Source organism: Erpetoichthys calabaricus, chromosome 2 (genome assembly GCF_900747795.2).
Source record: "Erpetoichthys calabaricus chromosome 2, fErpCal1.3, whole genome shotgun sequence".
In the NCBI taxonomy this organism is placed as follows: Eukaryota; Metazoa; Chordata; class Cladistia; order Polypteriformes; family Polypteridae; genus Erpetoichthys; species Erpetoichthys calabaricus.
The window spans coordinates 119967348-119984448 of NC_041395.2; the positions used below are offsets into that span (position 1 = coordinate 119967348).

At 36.3% G+C, this 17101-nt stretch overlaps 1 protein-coding gene across 2 annotated transcripts in view; it reads left to right on the forward strand.

Annotated features, from left to right (window-relative positions):
- Nucleotides 1–17101, forward strand: part of schip1 (schwannomin interacting protein 1) — a 982269-nt gene that overhangs the window by 385418 nt on the left and 579750 nt on the right. The gene's annotated exons all lie outside the window — the stretch shown is intronic.

The following is a 17101-nucleotide window of genomic DNA, read 5'->3' on the forward strand; positions in this document are numbered from 1 at the left end:
TGATTTCATTTTGACTAATTTAAAAAGGTTTCCCATTGGCTTCTGCACAGGTCTCATTGAGCAATATCTCTAATTGCCTTTTAATTTGAATGGCTCCGTCCACACTATGATGTTTTAAAAGAAAGTGATCTCTGTCAACTCTTGCATTTTCACATCTTTTATGAAAGTATCACCCTCCACACTGAACAACCAAAAACAGATATGATATAGATGTTCTCCTACATGGAGCAAGCTCACATTGGTGGAAAAATCCTGGAAGAGTTGTTAACAATGTTGGCTACGGGATTAATCACAGAAGTGCAGAGACTGGTAAGTTATGTGCTTTTTGCGCATGTGGGTCAGCATTCAAACTGTACGAAATGAAATTCAGATGCATACAGGAAAGGAATTCCTCTGTGTCCGCTGAGTTCAAATATATTTGTTTTTCTGTGAAGAATGACCAGTCAGGGAATGAAATCATTGTAATGAGCAAGATTCAATTTTGGAAGGCCTTTATAATAAGCACAAATAAATTAGAGCACAATTGTGCCAGCGTTTTTAAGAAATGTCTGCATTTTCACTCATCCATATCGGTATGTCTTGAATGCATTATCAGGCCTGGACGGTTGTGGAGAGCGTTTCTGTTTTCAGGGGTTAAAAACACCAGGGTAATGTGGACAAAAGATAAAAACAGAGACTAAAGTATTTGAAAACATAGTAGTGTGTAAGTAGCAATAGTGTATTTAAATTAAGGGTGAAAGAAATTACCGATATCTGCTTTCTGACTTTGCTTAGTTAAAATGTGAATGAAAATATCTCTTTAATTTCTGATGACTAAAAACATAATTAAATACATTTGTAAGGGACAGCTCAATAGAATGTTTTAAGTGTTAAAAATGGAATCACACATGCAGTTTGAATTTTGACTTAACGAAAATGTCATTACATACATGTGTCTAAAATGACCTTTAACTAGTCAAAGTGTAAATTTTTTAGAAATTGGAAATAGCATACTGAAATATAAGAATATGCAAGACAAAATAAGAGACTTCCATAGGGACATGTGGAGCTGAGAACGAACAAACAATTGTGTGGTTTGTGCTGTGGCTAGCAGACAAATGCTTTGATCTTAAATTTTATATGCACCTCAAGTGATGTGCGGGTCAAATAATATTCAAAGATCAGATGCTCATAAGATGGAATAATCAATGTATTGATAATTGCAGCTTGACTAAAGTCAGGGTAAATTACCTTTTATTTAAATATTTCAAATAACATGTTTTTAGAGCAAAAATGTGCAATTTGGATTTATTACATGTCCATTAGCAAAAGAAAATATTCTTCAAGTCTTTACCCACTGTCTGGCTGTACTTCATGAAATACATGGTGGAGTGAAATGGCCTCTCTTTCTCAAGTCCCAAACCCAAACAAGGAAGCCACAAGTAAAAAACAAGATATGTTTTTATTATAAGAGAAGGATAATACGACACTGAGAACACCAAGTACAACAGAACGGAAAATGGGCCTACTGAACATGTGGCTGTCCGTGCATATCTTAAGGAGCAGCTAGTTAACTTGCTCGCAAGTACTCTAAAACATTTGAACCCTGGCAAGACACAACCCAGCATAGGGCACACTTCAACTCATTCATACCAAGCAAATATTGACATGCCTTTAAACTAAACAAAATGAAAGTGAAACCAGATTAACCAGAGAAAAACACATGCACACATGGAGAGAGTGTGCTGACTCCATACAGTGGACAGGACTAAAAACTGTAAAGCGGTGAGGAAGCAATGCTAGCCACTACCCCAATGTGCTGCCTGTGAGTAATAAATAAATATTTAATTTTCATATGTATGTGTCAATTAGAAATTACTTAATTGTTTCTATTTTTTTGAACCGATACTCTAAACCATCACTGATTCAATGTAATGGTTACTAGTTATTATCTTAGCAGCAGAAAGCAGCAGTGGCAAAAGACGTTAAATCAGGGCTATGTGCTGTCAGGACAATGCTCAAAAGACAGCATTAGTATTTCATTGTGATAGATAGTTTGAAATAATCCAAAAAAAGGAGGAGAACTTCTGGGAAATAAAGCTAGAATTGACAGTTTTAGGTGATGGGATATTGAAAGATATAAGACAACAGAGATAGATCGTCTGCCTTTATCTGTGAAAGTGAAAGGATGTTAGACGAGCATTAATGAAAGTGTTGTGTCCTAAATATTATGTACAACAGAGGGTAAATATCAAGGCAGATGATTAATACTGTGCAAGTTTCTCATTTTACCGTCTCTTCGGCTTTTCTTTAGAGTATTGGGGATACAGGTAAAGGTAAATGTAGGAATGAAAGGACCGCTGAGATGATCCTGCTTTATTTCAATGTGATCTGCAATGCATCTGCCATAGTTTTGCTTGCTTAAATGGACACACTTTGGAGTTATTTATGATCAAAATTACATGCTTGTGTCCTGGTGCCTCATGCCGCAGACTTCCATCAACATAGCCCAATGCTTAATAGATTGTTGGGCTGTACTGAACTGCTGCAGTCCTTTAAGCTCCCATTATTATTATCCTTATGAAGCCATTTCACAAAGTTTACGGTGAATGCTTATGGCTGATTGAACACATGAGCCTAATACAGTAAAATGTGGATACAAATTGCATTTTCACAGAAGAAACTGGCACAAAGACCAACTGCACAAATTACCATTCTTTAAGAGTTTCTATTTTGAACATCCTCTCATTAGACTTCGTGGGTACAGAGATGTTTACATGTGAAATTATTATAATTAGACCACCGGCTGATGAGTGACACACTGAGATTTAAGAATCGGCACAACAGCCACCAGACCAGACTGCCTGTAGATTGAATAAAAAATTAGAGTTATACAGCATTTTTTAAAAATCAGTGTTTAAAAAGGTAAAACATATGTATGTTTATGTTCTATATACATAATTTTTGCAATACTTCAATGTGTGTAATCTAACATAAAGGCATTCACAATTATTACCAGTTGGTCTGGAAAACATGCTCCTACAGTAAGTTTTTTTTATTAAAGCAGAACTCATCAGAAATAAAAACATAAATGTAAAAGCATATACCAATAGCCAATGTTCAATGATTCTTCAATAGCTGTAAGAATAATCTAATAGATTGTTAGATCATTTCAGCTAATTTAATTAATCATTTTAGTAGAAAAGAATATTTAAAGATCAAATTTCCCTACTTTGTTAGTTATTAGTAGTAATATATTGTATATACAGTAATATATCCATCTCTTTATCCAACTTGCTTAATCCAAATTCAGTGTCACAGTGGACTGTGGCAGCGGCAACAAGCTAAAAGCAAGAACCTCTACCTTGGACTTGATCTAAACAAATTAAGCAATTATAATAAAGCTCTTTAGAGTAAATGTGTGAAAGTCATGTATCTCACCTTAAACAAAATGTTTGCCACTAGATCAAAACATTCATAGTGCAAATTCAATGTGTTTGCCAACAGTCCATAATATGGCAATGTGGCTCTCATATATATACATTATGTGAACAATTTAGCATAGTATGAGCAAAATAGAAAGTACAAAGTAATCACTTCCAGTATCCTCCCACTTCTTATTTCTCTTTTTAGTAGTTTGCATCTTTTCTTTTTTTTTGTGTCTTTGGGTGTATATCTAAAGTTACTGTGGTTGTCTTCCTATATGCAAAACAAATGCATGTCCAGAGTTAGTTCCTGCCTTTGCACCATCTCCTGTCGGGGCAAGCTTCAGTTCCCTAGACCATGCACTGAGTTAAGTGAGTTTGATAATAGTTAGATAATTATTTTCATTTAAATAATAAAAACAAGTATATAATATGAAGATTGAATGACTTCATATTGTTGAACTATAGAATGAATCTGACTTTGTGTTAAATGGCCTTTATAGGCAATAGGCAAAGCAGCATTTCAGCAATAACTTAGAATTACACATTCTTCCACACAAGAAGCAATGCGTAAATACATTTTGAAGTAATCGTAAAATGGTGTAATATGCTTGAGCATAGTTATTAAAAAAAATGAGTGACTAGAAGCATAAAACTTGGCAAAGAAGAGTTTGGGTGATTGTACTTATTATATAGATTTTCTCATAGATTATGTGTGAGTTGTTAGATATGCAGTGCTCCGAAAAAATATTTACCATTTCCTGATTAAATCAAATGTTTGACATTGAATGTATTCGTTTTTAAGCAATATCTAGTATTAAAAAAATGAACAAAAAACACATTTTCTTTACACTTATTTAGTGTATATAATGAACAAAGCTGTCTCACACCTTCTTGTTTTGTGTGAAAAAGTAATTGCCCCCTACACATAATTACTGGTTGTTTCATCTTTAGCTGTAAAGACTATAAACAAATGCTTCTTACAATTCGATATCAGTCAATCATATACATGTACATTACTCTAGTATGACTATTTTATTTTAGGCAGTGGCTCATGCAGCAATTTTAATTTGCAAAGAGAGGTTAAAGAATGAGATGCCAGCAAAACAGGGGGTAGCAGCAACGTTCAGAAAGAATACATTTTGCCTTCATTAGCACCACAACAGAAGAAGCTTATTACTATCGAATTGATGTGGACTTCAGGGATTCTCAAGTGCCATCCCTCCACCCAAATGATAACTATAACACCCATAGTATCAAAAAAATGGGAGTGTATTAAAAAAAAGCAAAAGGTGGCCTCTAGGACCTATCTAAACAAAGGAGGTCTCAGACTTTCCAGTTGGGTGGCTAGTTAACTTGCAACACTACTGTTTTCCATTGTTCATCTTCTTCCTGAATCACTCTTCCAATCACTTCATAACTTCATTCGTCCAACCAGATAAGCCCTCGTCTAGCCAAAACCTGCCAGCTTCTAACTCATAGGCAATAAGGCTGAAATGGCTTTTAAGCCTGGGCTCCAAGTAACCTATGATAGGTATGTCAGGATTACCTGGTGACCAGTCATGGTCCTGGTGCTCATTAGACTGTATAGGCACAGCTCCCACTACCATAGCCAGGTGTTTCTAACTGTTCTCCCATCATAGCAAAGCCCTAGAATGTTGTCTTCTATTGGCAAGGTGAACAAAGATGACATTAATATGCCTATTTTCTACTCAGTCCTTTAAACTGGTTAACTTTAATTCACTTAGCTTCACAGAGTACATATTCAGCTTGCTTGCAAATACCGTGAAATCTCTATGTGCAGGGCAGGTGCTGTGACTTCTCTATGTAATAAACTTAATAAGTTATAGCGTAATGAAAATTGCATAATTAGATCTGGACCACCCTATAGAACACATTTATAATGAGTAATTATATACATATATAGTTGAAAATCAACATTAGATTAACCTCAGACAGACAGGAAATTGTGCAGCGGCATTTTATAACTGGCAAATGTTGATGTACTCATCAAGCTCAAGATAGAAACTGCTTGTCCTTCACAATTAAGCCATGCTGGACTTCCATCATCTTTATCGGGGGTGTGAAAAATCAGTCCTGGAGGGCTGCAGCTTTAGTTCCAACCCATTTGCTTAATTAGAAACTAATCCTGTTTAATTTTATGACTAGTCAGTGTTTTCAATCTGCCATGTCAGGTCATTCTTATATCAAAGATTTTTTCCTTTCCTAGGATATCAATCCAGATGATTTATAGCTTGAAGCAGATGAGTAATTCTCAGTCCTTCACTTTTATTCTCTTCAGTTTCATTGCAAATATTTATTTAAACTTGATAGCTCTAATGAATGCACACACAAAGAAATTAGATGGAAAGGCATCATTTGTATCCTATTACTACAAGGGAACAATTAAAAACAGTGAATGAAGCTGCTCAAGGGTCAAATAAGCAACTAAGGGTGTGGAGTCTGAACAAGTGAGACAACTAAAACGAAACAACAACATTTATTTGTATAGCACATTTTCATACACAGGATATAACTCAAAGAAGTGCAAAGATGTCAAAGAAATAGTTACAAAAAAAAAATAGAAATGTGTAAGAATAAGAATGCATAAATGACATACTGAAAATAGTGAATAAGAATCAATATGCACTTACATAACACAAATATACTGTACAAGTAATAGAAAAAGTAGAGTCCTTATGCATAGATTAATTTTTACATTTCTGATGTGAAGTCTGATGCTATGGTTAGATGGTCAGGGAGGGCAGAAAATGAAAGAAAAGACTAGGAACGCAGTGCTGGAGAAAAGAAAATAAAACTGTGGGGTTTCCAAGGCTAAAAGACCACTCATCCATCATTAGGCATTCTTCCAATCATAAATGCACTTTAGTTGTTCCTTATTGCGTTTTGAGCCTCATTGTTGAAGATTCGATAGAGTGGGTCTTGTTGACAGTTGGAGTATCTGATTTTATTCCAACATCACAGTACTTTAATCAAGTGCTACCACAGGAAAAACCGGAACAGAAATCAGAGAAAGGTATTGATTAATTATTGTTGCAAATTCCAGAAGTATATGATATTTCTATGCATATAAGTTGTATTAGAAGAAGAAATAAAATGCAGCTGTGAAAAGGCCAAAAAGTATGAATTTGTGTAAGCCACCATAATTTGGGGTGTTTATAGGAAATGTAATAAGTTACTTCATTAGGCCAAAGTACTTAATAAACAAGAAAAGTTGAATCTGATATTTGAAATATTAAAATGTGTGCTTCATTTTAAATATTTAAAGTCTAAATATTCTTGCTTGTAATAGAAATTTGTAATTTTTTCTGATGGGGCTAGTAAAGGTTTAAAAATTAAAAATAACATATTTAGAATCACTGATTTGAAATATTCTAAAACGATACCCCAAATGCTGGTGGTTGAAATTTCTTTTTTAACCTTCTGGAAGTGGCTCATAGAGAGCTACAGTAGGACCACCACTAAAGAATCCAATATTAAAAATATGGCCGTATTTATGATCAGCAACTTCATACAGCATAAAACAACACTCCACATGCCTATTTTACTGATTACTATTCTTTTCAAAGTTTTATGTAAAGGAGTAACTTTAACTCCTCATATCCCACTAAGGAGGGAACACATGGGGTCAGTTGATGTGGTATGCACAACTTCAAGTCCTTCTGATCATTTTTGCTGAAGGCACCTATTTATTTATTTATTTATTTATTATTTATCATAATGGTGTAACTTCCTGCACAAATTATGACCTAAAAACTTGTTGTTTTTATTTTGGTGGGTCTAGGGGGGCAAAAATAAGGGGGCAACTTCAAAACATTATTGACACATAATTAGACATCAAGAAAAGTTGAATGGCATATCTTATGTGGAGGTTTACTGGTAAGTCATGAGATGCCGGACATAACAAAATGAAGTGATTTCAAAGCGTTCGTAAGTAATTCTTAATTAAAAAAAAGTGTGTCTTAAAAGGAGTTTTTTAAAATGTGGCATAGCTGCCTCATTATGTTTTGCGTAAGCAAACCACTACTGGAAGATCTAAGCATAAAAAAGTTGCTTGAACAATAACTGACTTCTCATTAAGAGGCTGGGTTGGAGCAAAAACCTGCAGCCACTGGACCCTTTAGGACTAACTTTATAGACCCCTAGTCTTTATCACTAAGGAACAGAAGACATTTCATTATTTCCACATGATATATCAGGAGACACATCTCTAGGATCCTGGCTTCATTTTCTGGGCCAGTCACTATCAGTGTGGAGTTTGCACATTCTCCCTGTGTCTAGGTGGATTTTCTCTATCTATTCTAATTTCCTCTCATCACAGTCCTAAATGTTCAGTTGGGGTAATGGAATATGAACATTTTCAGGGAGTTTATGCTCTGCAAGTCAAGTCAAGTCAAGTCAACTTTATTTATAAAGCACTTTACATACAACAGCCGCTGACCAAAGTTCTGAACATAGGCTAAAATAAATTTTAAACAAAAACAAAATAATAAATAAGTAAATAAAATACAATAAATAAAACTAATTTAAAACATAGTAAAAACAACTAAACAGAGATAAAACAGAGAAAAATCAACTGCTCACACAGGATCAAACGCCAAACCAAAAAGGTAAGTCTTAAGAGCAGACTTAAAAATGGGCAGTGAGGAGGCCTGTTTAATGTGGATCGGCAGTGAATTTCAGAGCCTTGGAGCCACAACGGAAAAAGCCCTATCCCCCCTGAGCTTTCGCTGAGTCCTAGGCACATCCAGAAGCAGCTGACCAGCTGATCTGAGTGAGCGGGAAGGAGAGTGCATATGCAGCAGCTCAGCGAGGTAGGGCGGAGCAAGCCCATTTAAGGACTTAAAAACAAATAAAAGAATCTTAAAATGAACTCTAAGCTGAACAGGCAGCCAGTGCAGTGAGGATAATACAGGTGTGATGTGCTCATTCTTTCGCGTGTCAGTTAAAAGTGAAATGTCTAACAAGAGACAAGTAGAATTTACAGCACGGTGCTTTATGCATGAAGTATGAGAACTGCTTACATTTCTAATTTGGTAAAAAAAAAAAAACTAAGGTGTAGTGGAAATACTACTTTTAGCAAAAGGCATGATGAAAGATCATTGTTCAAATATTTTTCTGAGAAACAATTTAATAGAACTCCTAATCAAAAGCATGGACAAACTTTTCGATGTGTTATGTTGCATCTCTGATAATATTTAACAGAAAGATCAAGTTGGCGAGTTTAGGTGCATCATCAAATGTTCCTTACCAGTTAATTTTAGGCACACAATGCAATTGTATGTCCCAGCATATAGTATATGATTCATGTACTAGTGTACAGTCTTAACTAGCAGAAGCTGGATCATTCACCATTAGCTTTTACCATGGCCTGGCATCATCTTTTCTTCTTCCCAGAATTGAAGTAACAAATTTGACTCTAACTTTACACAGAAACATTACACGGTATGAGCCATTAGACAGCCATACAGTAACTAGATGTAATTGATTAGTGTGCTGTGCTCAGAAAGTACAGAGTCTCACTGACCAAAATTATTTTAATAACAGAAATTAATGAGTCTGAAAGGGTACTATTATATTTCAGTCAGGGTTCCTCCTCTGGGTGGGTTCAAATTCTTGTTGTATGTCTTTGTTGAACATTTTTGAATTATTTATATATGTTAATATTCTTTTTGTTTATGATTTGCATGATGTATGTTTAGTGGGTAGTTCCCAAAGAGGCAGGGCCACCATGACCTCAAGGAACTGCCCTCAGCCATATAAAGGCGGGGGTAACCCACAGTCACGTGCAGTTCATTGAATGCACTTAAGAGTTGGCGTTAATTTGTGATTATTTCTGTGCTTTTGTGATTTCTGGAATTTTGACCTGTTTGTTCTGTTTTTATGACTTCACTATTGCAACACTGTATTGGGACTTTGTATGATTTATTTTGTGCTTCCAGTAGCTTCATGTCATTAAAGAGCATTTGTGTTAAGAATAAATATTTTATTTTATAAAGATGGGGCGGCACAGTGGCACAGTTGTAGCACTGCTGCCTTGTAGTTAGGAGACCTGGGTTTGCTTCCCGGGTCCTCCCTGCGTGGAGTTTGCATGTTCTCGCCATGTCTGCACGGGTTTCCTCCGGGTACTCTGGAAACACTGAAATACTCTTCCACAGTCCAAAGACATGCAGTTTAGGTGAATTGGCGATCCTAAATTGTCCCTAGTGTGTGCTTGGTGTGTGTGTGTGTGTGTGTGTACGCGTGTGTGTGTGTGTGTGTGTGTGTGTGTGTGTGTGTGTGTGCGCGCGCGCCCTGCCCGGGGTTTGTTTCCTGCCTTGTGCCCTATGTTGGCTGGGATTGGCTCAAGAAGACCCCCATGACCCTGTGGTTGGGATATAGTGGGTTGGATAATGGATGGATGGATTTTATAAAGATTCTGTGTTTGCCCTTAGTACTCGAGTTTCATAACAGTGCTACATGAAGGGATGATTCTGATAACCAACAATATGTTAGATATTGTGTGCTGTTTGTACACTGATTAAGGTGACACCATGTGTGCAATGAGTACTCCATCCCATTACACTGAAACCAGCAGTCTGCAACACTGACACTCTGTGTTTTCCATCTGTAGGTTTGTGCCTTCTTGGTTCTCCTATTAACATGAATCAGTGTGAAACCAGGTGATGTTTTTTGAATTATCAAATGTCCCGTGTTTTTAATCCTTAGCTACGTGCAATTACACCATCAAATTTTTCTTAAGAGCATTGAAATTCAGAAATGAGAATCACAACTCAGACAAGGGTTGCTTGGTTAGGTGAAAATAGAAGTTCTAGTCAAAAAGCTAAGAACTCATCCCACCAGAATTAGGCATGTTCCTAGACAGGGCGCCTGTCCATCACAAAGTCATATCACGCACACACCCAGCCTTGTACAATATAGAATTTATGATCTGGAAGAAAATTAGATAAGTAGGCTACAAAGTGGATTGATGGATTGACTTTTACTCATTTAGCATTCTCCTGAACAAACTTAAACTTTTCTAGTACGCTGTGAAGGATATGCTTAATGATTGTGCTGACTATATAGGATGCTAAGATTAAATGTATCTGCTTGAAGTATGTATGTGTTTAGCTATATTTTAAAACTTGTACAGGATGCATCTTTTTTATTGAAATACGTGAAGTTTTTTTAGAGTGATTATAATAGTAGAAATAATGCATCACTGTCCTAAAATGTGCAATGTACTACTCCAATTTTAAATGATAGGAAAATAAAAAATGTTCTAAATGTTAAGGAAGAAAACATAATCATTTTACACTTAATCATTCATAATCTTCAAAAAAGAAGAATATACAAATGCACATTACAAATACAGTAATTTTATACAAGCAAAATGCCATTAGGTTTAATAAAGCTGCAGCTGAAAAACGTTTAATGAGGATGAACATGATTGGCTATCTAAAATATATTCCTACTCATGTAAATGCAAAATAGAAATAAAGAATGACAGATGTGTATCTCCTTAATAATGTTTGGGGATGTTAAAAAATTTTTGATAAAAGTTAATAAAATTTATTGACCACCACCACTCCCCGTTCCAAAACGTCCAGCTTGCTTTTTCTTGTTTTTATGTCCGAGTAGGAGAGAGGAGAAAGATTTTGACGGATGTTGAAGGTAAAAACAATAATGTTTCATTAGTCGGCAAAATACAGATGGAGTTTTGTTGGATGGCAGAGGGTGGAGGCCATTTTGTAAGATGTCAGAGAGAGGATAGAGTTCCACCACAGGGAGCAGGGAAGTTTTGTTGGAGGGAGGACATAAACCATTTTGGCAGAGATGGGAGAAAGGATAGAGTGAGAGAGAGAGGAAGATGTCCTAAAATGGACACCGTACGGGCTGATGTGCTTGGTACATAGCCACTAAAATCAAACTCATTATTCCACTAAATTGTGGAAGCTCTGATACCTGACTGAATACTGAACAAAACATTGGCGGAACATAATAACACCCCTAAAGCGAGACTCAAACTTACAGAACAGAATTCTCAGTCAGTATACAGTAGCTAAAGGAAAACTCATTTTGTACAGTTTAGCTTTCTAGGTGCCTTCTATGTAACAGCAGGCTCTATCTTTCAGCCTTGCCGCACCTGGCCTCCCCAGTACAAGTAAATATACCATAGACATTTTACCTAAAAGTGTGCGTGAGTGCTGTAGTTATTTTTACAGTATTAGAGGGATTTCACGTTTTCATTGAAATTTGCATCAATATGAAAGCTTTGGGGAGAGTTTACTACAAAATACATCAGGTTCAGAGTGTAATGCTGTGGCATCATTCCCTGATCTAGAAGTATAATCTGTGTGATTAATAGCAATTTTCTTCAGCCTTAATTCCTAATGTGAGCGTATGAGTTAACAGCCTGGCTGGAACCCCCAAGCCAACAATGAAACCAAGATGGAAACCAACCTTTGAATTCCAACTTGGCTACTAAAAGGCCGTGAATAAAAAGAAATTGCCAGTGTGGCACTTTTCTTTAATTTTTGAGTGTGTGCTTCTGTAAACCTTTTCACTGACATTTTTTTCCCTTTATGTTGTACCATTGTTATGATTATTACTTGTAGGTCAGGCAGGCAATTTAAAGAACATAAAGTTTTAAGACAGGTGCAGGCCATTTGGCCCTCGGTGTGCTAGTCATCATTTGCTCTCTCTGTTCTGACAGGGTTTGTCCTCCTGAAGAGAAATAAGAGGAAATTCAACAATTCCATCAGAATTGTTGTGTAAAGGAAAAGCCAGGAAACTGGAAGCTTGTCATCATTATAGCAATGGTTCATGCTTCATTTTTTTGATATTTTTTTTTTAGTCTAAAAGTTAAACTCAAGCTAATGACACCACCATCCATTTTGTAAGCCCCTAAGACATGAAGGATCATCAGGGGAGCTAGGGACAATTTTCTTTGCATGGTAGGACCCCAAACCCTGAGAGTCCTCTGAAAGGCATCACACAATTTACTGTAGTCTCACCAGTTGGTCCCATCATTTGCAATTCCCGCTGAGCAGAAGGGTATCATGCTTGATCCACACAGAAGACATTCCAGTACAGATTGATTTTTGGTTAAAGCCACCTGAATGCGCTTGATTGATTTTGTTGATTTATTACTACAGTTGGAGTCCTGGCCGATTTAATGACTTAGCTGGAGTTTGAAAGGTTAACGGTGGTGGGGACTGAAACAGCAACTCCGTACTCTACAGCCTAGGTCACACTGCTGCCTTTTTAATGTCAGTTTTGTGAAATAGCTACAGTGTTTGTTCCTTACCTTTTTATTGGTTTTGTGTATTGAATTTGCATTCATGTAAGCAGTATAATGGCCCAAGTCAGTGAAATATACAAAAAATGTTTTTTAAAGAGTGTAACTGGGGCAACTTGATGTGCAAAACGAATAAGAATAAAGAGAGCCAATCAATAGGTGTATCAAAAAATATGATTTCAATAACAAAAAGTGAAACGAATGGGGTGACCAAAGGGAAAGAGTAATATCATGTAATAACACAGGAGGAAAAATAAGTTCTAGCTACTTTACAAGGCCTGAATAAGAGGGTTTAGTTCCAACATATCATGTGGAATGACTGGCTCACTCATCCAAAAAACACATATGGTCAACGTATTGACTCTGTCATTCATCTCTGAGAAGCCTGTATTTCTAAATAGCTTTGGCTTACTGTCATGGAGGTTCACCTGCCAGGCCACTGTCATGAGAGAGAGAGTTTGCATTTTCAATGAGCAGAAGCACTTTACCTAATCTCTAGTGTGGCTACTGACAGTGTCTGATCTTGTATGGTCTACCTACAGGATATTTTAGTGAAATTGTTCAACTTTGCTCAATTTGATTTTATGTGGTGCTCCTGAGGGCTTAGCACAGTTTCAGATGTTATTAAAAACAAATATTTAACATTAATTCATTTAACATATATTCAATATTTAACATTTATGAAAGCACAAAAAAGCATAAACTTGTAATTAAAACAATTATGCAATACAGTACGTCCATTCAAATATACATATCTAGACATTTTTTGTGTAAATAATTTTATTTTAATGTGCTGTGATAGCACTCAGGGAGGGCTGCCCCAGCCAACTGCTTTATTAAAAAAATCACACCTTATCAAAATAAACAAGTTAAAAGCAACGTTAACATTTCCCTTGTTCTTTCATTTGTTAATGGAGAGGATATCTCTTTTCTTTATTCTTTATTGTTGAAAGTTTGTTATGGATGTCGCTAGTTAGCAGAGCAGGGGTTGCTGTTAAAGGAATGTGCTACACAAAAATGATATATTTTTGTATATGTTACTTACCCTGTGTAATTTGTAGTAATGGTCAAGAGAAATTTTTAAATTCATGTTTTTATGTAAAACAAAGATACTTTCTGGTAGAACAGACATCTATGGAGATCACCCTGGGCCATAACAAAAAATATCAAAAATGTCCATTAAAACAATCTCACATTACTTACTCACTCCACATTTCAACTCATTTAGTAGAATGCTCACAACATGCATTTTTTGCTAAAAATATGGTTAAAATTAGAATAAAATTAGAGCAGAGTACACGGAAACAAGCTTTTGAATTGAAGACAGGACTCTTAACCAGTGAATGACCAATCTTGTGATTAGGGCAGCATTTCCCGACCCTGGATAAAACCCCATCCATTGATCCGATGATCACGCTCAGTTCACAATGGCAGCATCGCAGGTGACCTGTGGCCAATCCTGGACAATCTCCCCAACTCCTATTCTGATGGTCATCCTTTATTCACCAAGGCATTGATGATAGCACTTGGTTGATCTAACACTCTTATGCTCTGGTGATTGTGCAGGACCACCCCTCCAGGTTTGACAATTGTGCTTGATTCACAGAGACCACACTGGCATGGGAAACACTGAAATGGGGTTTATGTAATTGTAATTTCTGGTTTTGATGACAAGTTACAGTTTCTTTACGTGCTCAGTTTTATAATGTTTACGTTATAAGTTGTCACATATTATATACTGCTTGATTCTTTGAGGTCTATGAGTTAAAAATTTCAAAGCAGATCGGCCATATCGACACATAATAAACATAACTGGTCCTGGTTGTTTACATGTCTTCTTCATATAGTCACTGGCAATCATTTCATCCATCTAACATGCTCTCTGAAAGGTAGCTGCTTTACTAGACATTACATAGTGGAGTTCAATTAGGAATCTCTGGGTCATGCATTTCTGCTATAGTCAGCATTACAAGAAAAAAAAATGTTAAGATATTCAAAGGCTGGGTCATCTATTTTCTGATAATTAAACTTTTGAAAAGGTTACAGCATTTCAAGAAATGTTTAAAAGCCTTACCGTAAACTCTCAGAATTTAAATCCTGATTTTAACAATGTCTTAGGTAATAAGTGATTCATTTTCTGCATCATTACAAATGAAGATGCTAAAATCCCATCTGTGCACCGCTTACCTGAAGTCACTGTGGCCATAAAATCACAATTATTTCTGGCCGAAGGGCAGAATATCACAGTCCCGTTTGTCAAATAAATGATGAAATATTGTGACACCTTGGCATCATTGAATGTAGACTTCTACTGGTTTGTGAGATGAGACAGAGAGAAACGTTAAAATGAAGCAGAATGTATTGTTTCTCGTTACTTTTACTTTTTCATTTACTATACAATTGAAATAATACTTGAAATGTATGATTTTAAATTAATATTATACAGCACAATATGTAAAGTAAATACTCTTTTCCAAGGTAAATATTACCTATAAACTATATATAAAATAAATTACTCTTGCTTAAGCAATGTTTGACTTACATTTATTTGTAAAATAGTGTATTTTCACAATCCCCAAGTAAGTGTTGGAAACACCAAGGAGCTGAATATTCTATCTGAGATGCCAGTAGACCGAGACACTTTCTTAGGATTAATAAGTGAGCAGGGGTGGCTTTCTGATTTTGCAGCCTGCAGATCTTAAATCTAACACAATTACAGCACAAAACAGTGTGACTGGTTTGCAAAGCATTTTTAAACCATGGCATATTTTTCCCCATAATGTGCCGTTATATATTCAATTACTGACTCACAAATACAAAGGAAGTCATAGATGTCTTGGTGGAACACAAAAAAGGCAGGATTCAAAATTAGTTTATTGCAAGACACACACAGCACTGCAGCATTTACAATAACATTAAGCAAACCTACTGTTTCTAATCAGCCTGGAAATCTGGATTTACAATACAGTAGAAAACTAGGATTCTTTTGGGGATCGGGGCATGTGGATACAGGGAGAACATGCAGAAATGAGCTGGTCTTTGAGTCCCGTGAGCCAGCAATGCTGATTCGTGTGCCCTTCTTTCAAAAATAATATCATACATTTGTCAATCTTTAAACTGAATTAATGCAATTTGTGGTCAAAGGGGACAAAAACCTATCCCAGCAGCATTCGGCCAACCTCTGCATGGAGCACCACACACACAGGGGTCCCCAACTCCAGTCCTGGAGGGCCCCAGTGGCTGCAGGTTTTCATTCTAACTCTTTTCTTAATTAGTGACCTATGTTTGCTGCTAATTCACTTCTTTTGAATTAATTTTAATTGACTTATTTTTTAAGATTTGTTCCCCTGAATTTCTTCATCGTTCCTCTGATTTAATTCATTTCTTTCCTTAAATGGTACCCAAACAGAAATGAAATGTGAAGTGAGTGAGCCAACAGAAGACAAACTAAGTCAGGGCCTCAAACTCCAACCAGTTGCTTAGTTAGGTGTCGATTCTTGTTGTTAATTAAATCCGTTCTTTAATTCCGTGGCTTGTTACTGCACTCATGCAATAGCATACATTTCTGAAATTGCTCTTTTCTAAGAGCAAAAATGTTTTGGGACCTGAGCAGATCAACATTCCTGAGACCTTCACCTTTCTTTATTTTCAGATACTGTATGATGGACACAGTTTGCTGGTCATGTTTTGGTTCATTTTGTATCTCATTATTGTTTGGCTGCTAATTAAGGAAAAAGAAACAGTTAAGAGGTCTGAGTCTTCAAGAGCAAGTCAAATAAAATTAATTCCAAAGAAGTTAAGTAGCAGCAAAAACAGGTCACTAATTAAGAAAAGGGTTAGAATCAAAACCTGCAGCCACTGGGGCCCTCTAGGACCAGAGTTGGGGACCCCTGACCTAGACAAACACCCACACATATGCAGAAGAATCCGCAACTTCCAATATACAGTCGGGAACTGGGCTGGAATCTAAAACCAGTTTTGGTGAGCTGTGAGGTTGCAGTCTAAAGCAGTGTAATAACATGCTTCTTTATAGAATAAAACAAGAGGACAGAAGACCAGATAATATTAGGCTCCAGCTCTGCTCAGTCCTAACACTGGATGGATTGGAATCAACAAACGGGTTGATATTATACTGTAACAACATATTCTCAAAACCCACTTAATCTGATTCAGGGTCTTTGGTGCCCGGGCCATCACTGGACAAGGCAAGAGTCTGTTCACTCACCTATGCTTATACAGGGCCAATTCTAAACTGCCAATTAACTGGGAAGAAGACAAAAGTACACAAGGAAAACTCTACAGACACTGGGAGAACATTAAAATGCGACACAGACAAAAAATGGATACTGGATTTTGAATTCAGGATGCTAGATCCATTAGTCAGCAGTGCTAA